This window comes from Colossoma macropomum, unplaced genomic scaffold (genome assembly GCF_904425465.1).
Source record: "Colossoma macropomum unplaced genomic scaffold, Colossoma_macropomum, whole genome shotgun sequence".
Taxonomy (NCBI): domain Eukaryota; kingdom Metazoa; phylum Chordata; class Actinopteri; order Characiformes; family Serrasalmidae; genus Colossoma; species Colossoma macropomum.
This window is the reverse complement of record NW_023494784.1, coordinates 38,037,103-38,053,566: the sequence shown is the minus strand read 5'-3', so window position 1 is coordinate 38,053,566 and position 16,464 is coordinate 38,037,103. Positions and strand designations below refer to the sequence as shown.

Genomic DNA, 16,464 nt, shown 5'->3' with positions numbered 1-16,464 from the left:
TGTCAGCGTGGTGTATTGATTTTGTCGTCGTAGATAAATAAGCTGTTTGTGATACCTGCCGTTTGTAAAATGAGACGAGTGTCAGGGCGGTTATTGCGCCACTGACTGCACTCATTATACGCTGATTTTGCACAAGTGTTATTGCTGCTGCCAATTTGGGCACTCTACTCTAAAGTGAAGTACAAATGAAGGAAAAACAAATGACAAGTAGACTCAGGGCAGACGCAATTAAGATTATTTCATAATAAACAAAACAAACAAACAAACAAACAAACAAAGAATCAGATTTGAAACAAGATTCCCTAAAAAGACCTCAATGGCAAAAAAACATGTAAAATGTATGAACATTTGGGTTATCAAAACCTACAAAATAGAGGTCATTCTATTTCATCTGGAGATGCAAAGCACTGACTATATGCACCATCACATCAGTGCGATATCTACTAGAGATTTTCGGCACTTGCTCCTCTCTCACAGACATACACGCTCGCGAAGGCGGCAGCCTTATTAATATAATCCCCATCAGCGCTGTTGGACTATTATTATTTCACAGCCAATTATATTCAGATGATTGGCAGTGGCTGCTATTGGAGTGGAATACCAATTGTGGCTGGAGTACAGGTGCAATAAAAATGCAAAATGAAGAAATAAAAGAAGGAAAGAATCTAAAGAGGGCAACTCATTTTTGAGCATGGCAAACATTCCACTCTGAGTGTTTAATTAGTTTTTTCAGAATACGGATTTGAGACCAGCCAACATCAAGTAAACCGATTTAGGAAGGATTTTATCAATGGATATAAATTAGAACTGGTTTAAGAACCAAAATCCTGGCCAAGGTATTAGTGTGACTTCAGTTTTGACTAAAATTAGGGCTTTCACTTTTACAAACCCAAAGTGGTGGGCTGTGCACTGAGTCTGTGCTACATCCCCTACAGCTCGGGTGAAATAGAGAGGAAATCATCACTTGGATGCCGTTCTGAAGAAGCTTCTCACTGCTGCCGTCTGTGAGCAACCGCCACCACCATCTGTCTCCTGATTTACCAATAAGCAGCCACACAAACACTGGGAATAGGCTAGAATAGAAATTTAATATTAATAAAGTTATTAGAATAACAAACCAGTAATAGCACCAAGGTATAAGCCTGCACCATTTAGGAAAACTGAATTGCGTGTGGATCAAATATTACAAATTATGCTCCGTTTATTATCTCAAAATACAGGACTAGCATTAAAGTCCTGATAATGCCTTTCATCCAAAAAATATAAATAAATAACTCTACTACAAAACTTTAAAAGGAGCAATAAACAGGCAAACAAGTAAATGGCCAATTTAATTAAGGAGAACATGCTTTAAAATCTGTAGTCAGCCACCAAATGAAACTGCAAAGTAAGTACATTTAAAAAAAGCATTTGCTGACAAAGAAAAACAGACAAAACACGATTAGGGACTCATCACCCATTCATTACTTTAGCGAACTGCAAAAAGATGTCCTGATCTCACCTGTGTGGTAGGAAATCAGCTCTGCCTTAGGTCCACACCCCATTAAGTCACACTCTCCTGTGAACCCCTTCATTCTACGAAAACCACCAGTTCAGCAAACTGGCTGTGTTATTACTTCAACAGTTCTTGATAGACACAAGGAAAAATACACATCTTGCGGCATCGTTCGAGAACAACTCCGTCCTAGCGTGGCACGGAGGATTTCGGGACTAGCAGAACAGCTTGGTGATGGCGCAAGGGAGCCATTCAGGGGACATCAAAAGCCCTCAGTGGGGGAGAATACGGGGCCACTTTTTACCCCTCACTGAAACTGCAAGCGGTGTGAAAGTGTTAAAGCTTTCTAAGAGACGACTACGAAGGACAAAATCCCGAATACAACAAGTCTAAAGGACAAACAACTATAACTCTTCATGAAACGTTTGTCAGATCTTTCCAACACATAAATAGATCATTCAACCCAGCAAACTGTGCATCAAGAGTTAAGAACACAAATCTAAATGCTTTCATATGGTGTTGCAGACAAAAACAACGAATTGCTGCACTTCGTTTTCACTGCATCCAGCGTACCTGTTCGTAGCCTCCGCACACACTCACCTGCCACATCGTAGCCTCCATTATTTCCATTGGTCAGAGGTTTAGTTTCCATAGTACCAGTGGCTGCATTGGCTGTGGTAGCTGCTGCGTTGAGCAAAGCTCCCAAAAGCAGCCCCCCTTCTCCCACTCTCTCTCTCTCTCTCTCTCGTACTCTGTCCCTCTCTTTCTCTTTCTGCAGCGCAAGCTCCGTCTGTGCCTAAGTGCCAGAGCCCATGGCTGAGACTCTCGCCTCCGGAGCCTCGGAGACAGCGGCAAATCAACGGCTGGGCTGCGTGATGTCAGCGGCGTCCTCAGCCAGTCAGAGCGCGCGGCTCGGCTCGCGCCGCGTCACTGGCTAAATTGAGCTCTTCATTAGCGAAACAGCCCCAACCCTAGGGCGTCAGGAAGAGCGGTGGGTGGTTTACCTTCCCAGCAAAAACCAACCTGCAGAACCATATCCTAACTTGGGGTGTGTGTCTATGAGAGAGAGTATGTTGGAAGGGAAAGTAGTGGAGGCTGGGGCACACATGATCACACAGCATCCTTATGCAGGGGGTCAGCGGGGAGGGGAGGCGAAAACTCGTGTGAATTTCCGTCTCCAGGCACCGGAGACAGAGAGAGGGGTGCACTCTTGAGCTTTGCCTCTAATTCACTTCAAATCAATTAATTCTGAAAATCCTTTTTAATCTGAACATTGATCGCCTAAAACGCCTTTTAAGTCTGAATTGTCTTTTCTCAGCTGCAGGTCCCTTTGTGATCAAAACGAAGTTGACGCTGAAGAGGGACCCAGTGGCTCAAAACACAAGACAAAAGCAAGGATTTCAAAGGAGAAGAAACTAAATGATAACTCTCGCCCCCTTTACAAAGAAAACGAGGATGCTAAGAACATCACAAGCTTGGCATCCATTTGTCTGAGCATTAAAACCAAAAAACGCGACTCAAAGTTTACAAAGCCTTTGGATATTTGGTGCGAAAAAAAAAAAAATTTATAGATAATGTGCTAAAAACATCAACAGCGTGCAGGAATCGTGACGCAATGTTCCTGTTTTTACCCCAGGCCTCGTAATGATGAGCTCAATCTGAGGCATGAGACTTGCACTTCTTCCTTCTCTCAACAGCTTAAGTTATTTCTATTCTGTCTGCGAGCTACCGTAACTCATGAGGAGGAAGAGGTTGGAGCCTTCCTCCTTTGATCGGTCTGCGTTTTGAAGCAGGGGGTCAGGAGGGCAGGCGCACATCATCCGTTCCTAAGACAATTATGGGAACCGCGGCAGCAAATGAATGCACCTCCACTGATGACATCCGTTTGCAATAAAGCTTTTCGGAGCCTTGACGTGGAGGCACGGGGAGAGCGGCGCGTTCATTAAATTTGTTTACATTATTCCGAGACGCCGCTCGAAATCGAGGATGCGCAGAGATCACGTCTGGCAATAACACAGCCGCGGATATCCCTGTAATAAGAAGATGATGAGAAAGTTCTAAGACTCACTTGAATGGCTAAGAAGGGAGGGGGGGGTGTATTTGTTCTCCCTCCCTGCCGCCAAAGCTTTCCACACCATTTTATTGCTGAATTAGTGCAGGCAGGCCTGAATCTTAGATTAAATCCCACCTCTGATAATTACAGTAAATGCCTGAAAACGCAAGACGCAAGCGCCATACGGCCTTAATAATGCAACGCTTCGAACATGCTGGAGGTAGTCGCTCTGACAACCTGCTTTACGATGCTTCTGCCTTGGGATGTGTTAAAAAACGCAACTGGGCCAGACCCTGCATTGGTAATTGTTCAGAAAGTAGCAGCAGCAGTCAAATTGACATGGGCTGTTGTTGAAAGATCCTCGGAGGATTATTACTCAAGCTTGGATGGTGTGAGCAGATTGACAGGCAGAGGTGCGAACGACGCAAGAGCAAGCATGAGGCGTCAACGTATCAGGGCGCATGGGCAGAGCTGCTGTCGACAACTGTGGCACGACCTCCGTGGACGAACGAGTACATGAGCGCTTTGACGCTCGATTTGTCAGCACATTATCACGGTTACAGCTAGCGCCTTCTGGGCTGCTAAAAAAGAAATTTACTAAACGAGGCACTTCTAAAACATCAGCCTAGACAACTTTGAACACGTCTAAAGATACCTGGTTAAACACACTACAAGACAGGATAGTAATGGACACAGATAGCCGTCATCAAGAGTAGGTTAGTGAAGCAAGTTGTGACACTATCCAGCTTGCAATTCTCTCATCTTGACAATACAGCACGAGTACCAAGGCTTGGCGACACAGTAGTCCTTCCACTATTCTACTGACAGCACGAGGAGCAAACTCAGAGGAACACAACTTCCCATTAATCGCCTTTGCCCGCTTCCCAAAGGAAAATGATTCTCTTAGCTATTCTATTAGAAAGAACATGTCAACACTTGCCCTGCATGCAGCTAAATTATAATAATGTATTGATCATAAATCAGGGGAGGTGTTGTTGAATAGATGATCATGAATGTCCCAGTTCGAGGCCAAAGGTACTATGTAACCCTCAGTCAAAATAATGACTGATTAGATGTTGCATCCTCTATGAGGCAGCACTTAGGCAAGAGGAAGGGGAACAGCTGGTGAAGGCTACACAACCACATATGAGACAGCACCATCCACCATGTTTAAAACATAGTATAAAGGATTAATGAATAAATCACTGGCAGGAAAAACTTAAGACCAAAGGCTGAGGAGTGTTAGTCCAGACTGTATATCAGCACCTGAACTTGCTATATCATAATCTGGGTTATTTTAGGTCAAATTTTCAGTTTCAAATTTCTATGCACTCAAGACCAAACATAACTTTGGCTCGCTGACTCTTCAAAAAGATGGTTAAGTGTAAACTTGCCTTCAATGTTCCAGACTGTTTGCTAATTCTGGTTGTACAGGGTGATTCAAAAAAGATTCATCCGACTTGATTTCAAAATCATTTATTTCACTTCTAAATCATTATAGAACAATGCAGTAAATTGTAAATGGTTTAAATGAGCATAAAGTTTATTATGTAATTTCAGAAGTGCTCAGTATGAACCTCCTCCAGCTGTGCAGACAACATCAACGCCATAGTCAAATTCATCCCATACTTTTTCGGATTTCGGACATCATCCAATGGAGGTTGGAGGTTCACCGCCGACGAAAATCACGCTGCAGTTATGACGGATTCACTCTTATTGAAGTGGAGAACGCAGAACGCTTTCTGCTCAGGGGTCTCATCTCCTCACAGACTGAAGGGAGCCATCTTCCGGTGAGTCAGAAACTCTGTGACCCCCTCTTTCAATTGGTATGTGATTGGTTCCTAGGCGCCTCACAGTTGTATGGCACTTTGAAATGGGATTAATCTTTTTAAATCACCCTGTATATTGGTTGGACATGAAAATCCTCACCCTCTGACTTCTGAACTGGTGACAGCTAACACTGACAAGATCAGTGATGCCCCAGTCAGACATACTCGACTGGTACTGATACTAGCCTTAGTAAATGGATTGGATATCAATCAGAAGTGACCAGTCACAGTCGATACAGTTTCTAAGTTGTGGTCATTTAAATAGTAGTAGTGCAATTTTAAAAAACCTCTTAGAACAATATAATTTGTACCATCCTAAAACGATCTCTGGTGCACAACCATCTCTTTTATTGTACATTGGCCTACACCCTTTTTATACACTTTGCAACTACAAAACATTAGTTGCCTTAAGCACTGGTATCAGATCAATACTCATATCAGCAGATATCCCAAGTTCAGATAACAAAACCTGTGTCAGGGCAAAAAAGTCAGTTCAGTCCATCCCTAGCCTCTGTCCACAGACAAAACTGTATATCCCACAGTCATTAGTAGGCCAGGTGCTATGGCTCCCCTCAATTCCCAAGTGTCTAAAGCATGAGCAACATCTTGGTCACTCTTGTTTCCAAAGAGACATGAACACTTCAAAATGCATATCTGACACTGTCATTTCAAAGGAAACATGGAAACCAGAGATAACAGCGCTTACATTCTTCTAATGCAGTCAATATATACAACTAAACATGGTCTACTCAGACATTTAAATGGCATTAAAATTATGCTCGAAAGCTCTGAGCGTACAGTATCTCAAACTAACATGTAGTTACGTTTCACATTCAATTCAATCTCCTTTCGAGTTTGAGGGGGGAAAGAACAAAAAAACAACCACATGCTCTCGTGTGAGGAACCCATCTTCCTTGCTGGGGTAAAATGCAGCTCCACACAAAGACCAGATCTCTAAATCATTAATCATTCTCAAGGGAGGAAAAAAAGAGCCCCAAACAAAGGTGGGATTATCACCTTTTTGCCTCAGGCACTGTCAATTTCCAGGTGATAATCCTTTCCTAGTGTTCCACAACACCAGGCCCGGCTCGTAGCGATGGTGGTGGGGGGACCGAGGAGGCAGGTGGAGAGGATTAAGAACCAACACCTCACCTCATAAAACTGCCATGACCTGTTAACCCACTGCTAAGAAAGGCGACTTACAGTTTTTCAATATTAATCAGCTGCTAACCCCCTTGAGAGCTGCGCCCACCCAAATCTGGGCCTTAGGACAAATCCTTGCTCCCGGATTTGTGTGACGGAAGTTCTTTGCCTGCCTTTCGCCCTAGGACGGTTCCCAAGGAATTGAAGAGATGCCTGAGCATGTGAACGATAAGCTGAGCAGCCGCAGCTTCGTTCTGAAAAATCATCAGCCACTTTCTCTGCTGAGCTGCAACAAAGGAAATCAAAGTGGCCCTGTCACTCATGTCTCTCCAGCTCTAAAGCTGCAGATTGGAGGGGAGGAGGGGAAGCAGAGAAAAAAATCTGTCAAATAATTATAGCTTGTCCTGCGATTTCACAGTACAGTTGTCTTTTTCTTTAGCATCAAGAAGAAGGGGGGAGAAAAATGTCCGCTCCCAGCATTCAGTCAGGAAACACCTGGCACAAAGCTTGGGAGACAACACTTCCAAGTACTCGACCGATTCATTTACATAATAAAGAAAGCGTAATGCCAGTGCTTACTAATTAAGCCTCGCAATGCAATTTTTCTTCTTCGAGGAAAAAAAAAAAAGGGAAGTGTTGGGGGGGGTGAGGTGGATGGTGGGGGTGTAAGTGACAAATGCGTTTATTTACATTTTCCCCTAAGGACGTCCCGATTCCTACACAGACACTGGTAAAAAAATCCTAATGAGGTCCCTTGGGGGAGAGAAAGAGAGGAGCCTTCTTCACTCTGCGGTGAGGAACGTGACAGAGCTCCTGTGGACACTGTTCCATCCTCATTAGAGCAGGGGAAGGATACTGCTCTGCAGAGCCAGCTCTGGTTCAGGATGTGTCACTGCACGGCGACACCGTTACTCTTCATCGTGACACACTCCTGCGGTGGCAAAGGACAGGCGGGGTGCGGGAGAAGGGAAACGAAATTGCTGGCAATACGGCCGGTTAATGCATGCCTCACTGCCGCGGGTTTGCTAAGATTTTGGTTCCGACACGTTCTGGTCCAGCAGAGGCTTCTTACTGTTAAATTACGACCAGAAATGTCCGGGCTAAGTAGCTTCGTCAACTGAAAACATGACTGTGGTCAGCCGGACCTTATTGTTCCGAGGTCAGCGCGGTATTTGTATTGGCCGTATCCGCCCATCTTTAGACACATTCAACGTGCCATGGTTACTTTTATAGCGAAGGCACGCAATTTTGCTCTCAAGTCCCCGTTCCAGACATGCATCTGAATTAGATGAGTCAGTTAGATAACCAAAGGGAGGAGGGAGATGACAACTGTGCATGTGGACCAGCAGAAGAGCAATTAAAATGGTGCACAGACGTTTTTCCCCCCATCCCAGAAAGCTGTGAACTCCCTTATTCCAGTTCCAATCTATTACCTAGCAAAAGATCTGAAGAGGCCTGAACAACCCGCTTAATGATAATTACCTTGTTTTTGTTTCACGAAATCACTAAGCATTAGTAACAAGAGATGCAATTACAGTGAGTGAGAAAGCTGTCGTTAGATACAAGGCAGTTAATTGTCAGAATCAATTGTGAGCAATATGACGAAAGAAATGACATGACATTTTCCATATTGAGCGACACTGGAGCTCAAATGTCCAGCGGTCTAAAGAAGCGTTAGGCTGCACAAATCCTCCAGACTTAACAAAGCGGGGCCTTCTAATAGGCTACTGCTTCCAAATGACCAAGACTCTCTTGGGGAGCAGTGCAGTATGACTGCCTCTCAGTGGAGACCTGAGCACCTAAAAACTAAGCTTATTATGTGCTTCTTAGCAATGGCTGCCTTCACTGAGCCCTCTCTTCCCCCTCACCTGGCTCTAAAATAAATAAGCAGCTCAGCATCCACTGACTTCATAAACAAACACAGTGAACGAGGAGTCAGGTCAGTGCTCATCATTAGGGATTCAAGACTGATACTTTAGACTACAGCCTAATACAGTGCCTCCATCTTACCACCTTTTTCTAGGTTGGCTGAGAGAGAGCAAGAGAGAGAGAGAGAGTTACTCATGGTAAAAAGAAATATATATAATAATAAAGTGACTGACCTTCCTTTGCAAGGACATGAAAAAGCTCACCATCTCCACCTGAGCGGAAAAGGGGCAACGGTGTTTTAAGTGCGTTATTGAACCACTGCGTTTAATTCACCTCGATATGCAAATCTTCACAGACAAAGACAATGAAAGTCTGTCAAGACAAGAAGTGGAATGGGGAATCATTACAATCGCTTTCCAGAGATCTCCTGCAATTAAAACAGAAAAAGAGCAGAGATCTCATCATCTGCAAACCAATATCTGCAAAGGCTGGCTCAGAGGACCTGGATCTGTGTCAGGGTGAGATCTCGCTGCAACTGGGGCGCTCAACGGCACGCACTGTGTAACGTATGCAAATGAAGGGCGGGCACTTCTACTTCAGGGAGTGTGGGAAATGGATCGGAGATGCTGCCAGCGCGTATTCTAATTAGGTCAGCCCTCGTCCTAGGCGTCGACCTCTACCTTGATTTGACAGAATCTGGCGGACCCCCTGCCTGGCTCGCAAACTACACGAGAACGCGGAGGGGAGGGAGGTGGGGACGCCATAAATGTGGACACAAGCAAGGACTTGGATTAGTTTACCAGGGGTCCCGGCTTGCCCTCTAAGTCTCAGTGCTAATTTTACGCATTTTCATCAAGTAAATTCATCAAACTAAGTTTCCTTCCAGCCAGAAGTCCACAAACTGTGCGAGATTATTTCCCTCACAAACCTCAGAGGCAAAGCTGTAATGTATGGGAAATCTGATTGACGCCGTGACCCGTTCCGGTGACGGATGGCTCCGGATGGCGCTAGTGTTTCGAAGACACCGAAGACTGATGGGGGTGAGCCGGTAATGGTTTTAAACCTGAGGTACGGTCAGAGCATTGGTGGACGGATAAAGCCACCTCCTGTGTCAAAGGAAGAACTTGACAAATCTCGGGTGTCAGATATTTCATAGAGATGGGGAAGGGAGTCGCTCTAATGGATGGCAGTGGAAAAAGGTGGGGGAAAAACTAAGGATACAGTGCCTCCAGCTCATAGAAATCATTGAGCATTTGTCTCATCACAGTTACATTTCCATAGCAGCAAAGACAGGACACACGCAAGACAAGAGATTACTTTTTCGGGGAGCTGTGGTAGAAGACTTTCAAGGACTGTAAAGGAGGGAAAGCTTCTTTTTTTTTGTAAAACCACAAAGAAAAATTAAAAACAGAGCCCACACTTTGGCAAGAAATCCCAGACAGATGCATGATCCTCCACGATTGCAAACTGACAAGCAAGCTGAAAACGTCAACAGTGCAACCTCAGCCATCACAATCATCATGTGTTTAGTCAATGAAGGCCAAAGGCTGCTTTCTGCTATGACACAATGCAACACTATCCAAGTTATGCTTTCCCCAGTTACCCTGCAAGCTCAACATCGCACGTCTAACGCTCAGCACAGAAAGTGATTAAGAGCTTCACTATAACGCAGTGTTGATACCAAGAGGTGGTTCAAGACTAAAATTAGCCAGTACGAAACTGAAAACAGGTGGCGTGGTGTTTTAACAAAAGGCCTCCTGGGGCTTGTTACTCTCAGGTGAGTACATCCTAGGGGTGATGTACACCTACAGTGGCTCACTCTTCACCAGAGCTCGTACATCACCCCAGCGCTATTAATATTCCCCGCTGACAGATACAGGCCAGAGAAAAGAGAAGATTGCAGAACAATATTGCAGATAAGATCAGTTATAATGCGATTAGATGGCTTGACAGACCTGGCAAGGATAAAACTACAGACAAGGAGACATAGTGGTGTGGTTAAATAGGTTATCTTTCTCTCCTCCACATTTTTTCCCCCTCAGTGTAAGATAATGACATTTGCCGCTGCAACGATAAGACTTTGCTGAGACCGCACACATGGTTGTTTAGTCCCATTTCATTTGCAAGCAAGAGGACGATGACTGCACTTGTTTTAACACCTTGTGTTGGTAGAGTGCTCCGCAAATTGGCTTAAAGCCCTTGAGTAGATGGGTGTCGCAATGCATTAGTGTACAGTTCCTTAGCGCGGGAGGCAAAAGGCGGTAATGTAGCAGTTCGACTACACAAACTCATGTCCCCATTAAGGGGACTTGACAGCAACAGCAGCTCAGTAGCTTAGAGCCATCAAAAAGGCCTAATCCTAAAGAAGTGGTAGCAAAAACTGTATTTCTTTAAAGGCAGTGTGAACCGGAAACCATAATGCATTTTCCTTCTATACCATGTAAAACACAGTATCGGGTAGGGTTTCTGAACTAGCTGAGCATTTTCTCTCAATGTTAAGTGAGGGTGGTGGGCAACATGATATTACCGGTTAAAATTATTTCTACCCTGCCTACCTGGTGCACAATGACGTAATACACCGATCAGGCATAACATTATGACCACCTCCTTTTATCAGCTCCACTTACTATATAGGTGCACTTTGTAGTTCTACAGTTACAGACTGTAGTCCATCTGTTTCTCTGCATACTTTGTTAGCTCCCTTTTAACCTGTTCTTCAGTGGTCAGGACCCCCATGGATCCTCACAGAGCAGGTACTATTTGGGTGGTGGATCATTCTCAGCACTGCAGTGACACTGACGTGGTGGTGGTGGTGTGTTAGTGTGTGTTGTGCTGGTACGAGTGGATCAGACACAGCAGTGCTGCTGGAGTTTTTAAACACTATGTCCACTCACTGTCCACTCTATTAGACACTCCTACCTTGTCAGTCCACCTTGTAGATGTAAAGTCAGAGACGATAGCTCATCTGCTGCTGCACAGTTTGTGTTGGTCATCCTCTAGTCCTTCATCAGTGGTCACAGGACGCTGCCCACAGGACACTGCCGGCTGGACATTTTTGGTTGGTGGACTATTCTTCGTCCAGCAGTGACACTGAGGTGTTTGAAAACTCCAGCAGTGCTGCTGTATCTGATCCACTCATACCAGCGCTACACACACTGATCGGTGTATGAAATCAGAAGATGTTTTAGAGGTGAAAAAGGTAAAAAGTCATTTGATTTTGATGGCAAATTAGAAAAATCTGTTTGATATGATGAATTATGCTTAATATGACATAAAATAACAAGATAAACACGTCACATTTTAATTGCGGGTTGACTATGCCAGGCTACGCCATGAGTACTTTCACACTGCTAGGTCATAGTCATATGTGAATGGCCAATAAAGACAGTACCAGAAAGTTAACTGGTCATCCAAATGTAAAAGCAACATACCCATTTATGACATGATGACATGAAACCGAATGTTCCATGTTTCGCAATGGAGCAGCGAAAGAAAATTAAGCCTCTATCAATGGCAGCGGCAGCATAGCATCTACAACAAAAGGCAAACCAATCTATAAGAAAATTAAAAATTAAAAAGACTCCAGTGACCCTATAAAATCCATTTTATTTTATTTTGTTCTGTTTATTTTGGATGTTTACTCCATGTGTAAAAAACATCAATAAACAATGGAACAGTTGCATTCTCTTTTTCACTTTATTGAGAGTGCTGAAAAAGCTTTGGCCAAAAATGAAATTTATAAATGAATTAATAAATGTACTCCCAATCACTTCCTTGCTCATGTTTAGCAGGCTATAATTACATTATTTAAGAAGAAGGAAACCAATATGAACCCACACCAGCAGAATCTCAGGAATGAATGCATTTCCAGTCAGTTTTGATTCACTTTCGCTGAGTTTATGAATTAAAATACCCAAAACACACCCTACCTGAGAACACAAATGCAGAGTGTACTGAATTTTGCTGTCGCAGTACAACGACTATTTAGCGATATAAGAAATATTTTCTCAATCAGAAGAACGATACTTCAGATGGACTGAAGAAATGTACCAGTGACTGTGTGTTCTTGTTTTAATCTTACTGGTTAATTCCCAAAGTCAAGCAAACCCACGTGCCTTTACTGACCTACAGGAGCTGGACAACATGCACACTGTGATGTACACAGACTCATGACCAAATTTCTTCAAAGAACAGCATTCGCTAAGCTAAAATAACAAATACAAACATATTATCCTCATGGTATAATGCACAAAATGTTAAACATGTTCAGGTATTTTGTAATAATCTCCCCAAATTTCCAAATTCCACACGTCCATGTTTATATCTGGAATTCATTTTTGTCTCAAATCTGCGATTCCATCTGTGTTCTATGTATAAGAAAAAGAAATTCCACTTTCTTTTTTCCCCAAAAAGTGACTCTAGACTGCTAAAGCTCTTCTTCAAATTATTATTCACTTTCGACAGACTAAAACTGATATTATCAGTATAAACGGCTCACTCTTTACTAATTCAAATACAAACAAGATAATTCACTGTAGTTATTCTTAACCTGTATTGACAAGCACCATCAGCAATGACTGATAGCAACGCTGCCATGTTGTGTGAAAATAAAAGTAATCGTAATGACTAAATGAATAGCAGTGATGGTGTTTGCAGTGTTGTATCTGTAGGCTAACAACACAGAATATTAGTTTAGCAGTTAGTATAACATTACTAATGACCCCAGCTAGGGGTGGGTGATATAACAAAAACATCACTGTACTTCAATATCCGTTCATAATACATCATGCATCATGATATTGAGTCTTCTGAGATTTAATAAGTCGGAACAGACATAATAGAACCTGTTGTGCCACATATAAAAAATACTTTAATAATAATAAAACACCTACACCTACAGTGACTTTATTCAATGTTTTACAAATTGCACTGCACTTGATCCAATTAAACAGGTCTAATTACACACACTTTGTAATGAAATGTAGTTAGTCAGTGTTCTTTAAGTTTTGGCGATATCCACGATATGCTCAGAAAAGCATACCATGATACAACTTGGCACAATAAGGATAAAAGATTATCATACTGCCCACCCCAACCCCAACAGTGCAGCAATAATACATTACCATGTATAGGAGATAATAACACGTAGGCCTAATATAGACATGCTCAACTGTGGAAGACAGAAAAAAATCTGCATAATTCAATCAATGAGATGTAAACAAAGTAATTCAGAGTGGACTGACATGAAAATGATGATTGTAGAAAAACCTAGAGAGAAACATTTCTTTACAGCGGTGGTGACAGGAACCACAACGTCTACACAATATAGCCATTTTATTTACAATCCAAAATGACCAGTGAACCTACGCGTACCTTGTGAGTTATACATGTAATGTTGATGATGGTAAATGGAATCTTTGGCTTACAATGCCCTGCATGTACCTTTAAGCCAAGAACAGACTTTAAAAAATACATTTTAGGCCAAAACTATCTTAAACAATGTCTGAGGCCTCAGGCAGCATATTCATAACCATAATAATAACCCTCTGTGAGGGAGGTTTTAGTGGTCTTAAACTCTTCTGACGTCTGGTTCCCATCTCCACCACTGTGCACAATTCTGACTCTGTAAGTTTCTCTAGAAGGGAGCATTTCACACTCCGAATGACAGAAAAAAAAATCAGTGAAACTCCCCTTTAACTGTCAGTCTTAAATGAACAACGTAAATACTTTACAACGTAACAACGTAAAACCATTACTTTTCTCAGCTATGAGACAACCAAAAAATGTAATACCAAAAACACCACTGTTCATGCAGCTTTAAAGAGAAAAATGTAGAAAGATTCATATTTTCAGATCCATAATAAGCAACAGTTTAATTCTTGACTGATCTGGCCAAGCTGAATGAAGCGGGGGTGTTGTAAATGTTTATCTGCTGTACTTTTCATGCTGAAATGGTTCTTCAGATTGACAGAGAATGAGTTGTATATGGTTCTATATAGAACCTTTCTGAAAATGGGTCTATAATAGCACCAAAAAGGGTTCTTCTACCGTTGCAAGCTTGACATAGTAACAACATAAGAATCTCTTCTTGTGCTACATAGAACCATTTCATCAATCTGAAGAACCACTTCACCATGCAAAGCTTCTATGTAGAACTCAGATCCATTGCCTTTACTGAAGAAGCCCAGAAGGACCGTCATTTTTAAGGGGGTACACTAAACCAAACCCCTCTGCCTGGGGTCGACTTGTGTCACTGCTGCAAAAACCAGCTTTAACACTATGATTGTGATGTTTTTTATTAGTCAATAAGTTATAAGAGCTAAATCAGCAAGCATCTCCATTCTGAGCACCAAGAGCTAAATGACTTTGAAACTACTCTGAAAGTGCCTACACAACATGCTAGCTAGCCTCGTATAAACACTGAGCTTTAGCTAACAACTGCTTGCTAGCTAAACTATCGACAAGTTTAGAAGAAAAACTTAATCTAGCTAACTTATTAAAGTTGACAAATTACTTCACTCTTTGTTAACTTAACGACTTGACTCTTTTCCGAAACAATGTCTCTCGTTTTAACCACATGTAACGTTAGAAAACCTCTGGTAAACAGCTTGTTGTTTTAATCTCCCCGTTCCACCTTAAATGGTGCAGCAGTTCCATTCTGGAGCATCAGGCGCTAGAACGCAACTACGGCACCGTTTAAGGTGGACCGGGGAGATTGGAATAAGAAGCTGGCGCAGGCCTCAAAAAACAAACAATAATCACAGAATATTTCCTACAAAACGAGTGATTGTGTTATTGGTGTTTTGACGAACGTTTTAACAGTCGAAGTATGTATTCGGTGTGTAGATACCGAGCAATTTAAACATACATTAGTATCAGTTCGCTCAGGCCTCGAGCTAAAGTGTGTATCAAAGCAGAGAGCAGCCGGTGAATTCAGCTAACCGGCTACTCAGCTAAGCTAAGCTAAATCCACACTAGTAGAGACAATTAAACATACAGAGGTATATAATTACACTATTAGCTAATTCTGTGATTGACCCAAAGGCGGATACTGTCCAGTTTTGTCCGCTGGAGAGTGTGTATTATCAACCAGGCCTTGGCCGGCTGGCTGTCTAGCTAGCTCGTTAGCTTGACTGCATTTCACAGCAGAGTGCTAACGCGTTAGCTTAGCATTAGCACGTTCTAGCAGCAGTGGCTCTTTCAGTACAGACGGTTCTCCACACCGCCGTCGAGGAGACGTTTAATCAAACGAAAACCGAGGACGTGTTCTTACCGGTTCTGTTAAATCTGTGTGTATTCTTCTGTCTCCTTTGTGGACCCACAGCAGACCGCGTTCATTGGTGTAGCTGGAGCGGGTAACCTGGGGGCGGAGGCGGAGAGAGCTCAGCCCGGAGAGAGGCGCTCACTCAGCGGGAACCCAACGAGCGGAGGGCCGGGCCGGGTACAGCACTGAACCGCTCAGAGCTCATCACCGTGGGTCACCTGGAGGAGGATCGGAGGGTTAAAGGGGAACTTCACCGATGTTTCAAAAAGTTACACATAATTAAACGGATGAGATGTAAACAGAGTCATTCGCAGTTATTTGGTGTGAAATGCTCCGTTCTAGAGAAACTTGCCAAGTCAGAATTGTTCACAGTGGTGGTGATAGGAACCAGACGGCTGAAGAGTTTAATGCCTCTGAGATCTGCCTAACAGACAGTTATTGCATGAGATGGTTATGAATACACTGCCTGATGTCTGACACATTGTTTTATCATAGTTTTTTAATAAAGTTTTGGCTTAAGAATCATTCTATGGAAACGTCCATTTTTTGTGTGTCTAAAATTTATAGAAATATTACACTTGAAAAACTCTGTAGGGTTACAATGTATTTATATATTAAAATAAAACAATATGTTATTTGAATAATTACACCTTGTTGAGTCATCAATTTGGCAATTTTTTTAATCAATTATATTAAATTCCAAGCACCACAGGCGTCCTCGTCCCCACAGTCATGTGTAGAGGGTCAGTGCTGTATTTTGAGGTTGGAAACATGTTTTTCTACCATTTAAACTCCAAAAAGGTATACAACT

The 16,464-nt window shown here is 42.7% G+C and overlaps 1 protein-coding gene across 9 annotated transcripts in view; it reads right to left on the bottom strand.

Annotated features, from left to right (window-relative positions):
- Window positions 1–15,853, bottom strand: part of LOC118808454 (R3H domain-containing protein 1-like) — a 53,806-nt gene extending 37,953 nt beyond the window's left edge. For 6 of the 9 annotated variants that reach the window (XM_036571193.1, XM_036571211.1, XM_036571166.1 and 3 more), the window contains exon 1: window positions 15,663–15,853. The gene's annotated coding sequence lies outside the window, so the exon portion shown is untranslated. Of the gene's footprint in view, window positions 1–2,095; window positions 2,335–15,662 lie in introns of those variants that run through there. The other 3 variants (XM_036571184.1, XM_036571220.1, XM_036571149.1) reach the window with 2 other exon arrangements.
- Between the last annotated feature and the right edge of the window lie 611 nt (window positions 15,854–16,464).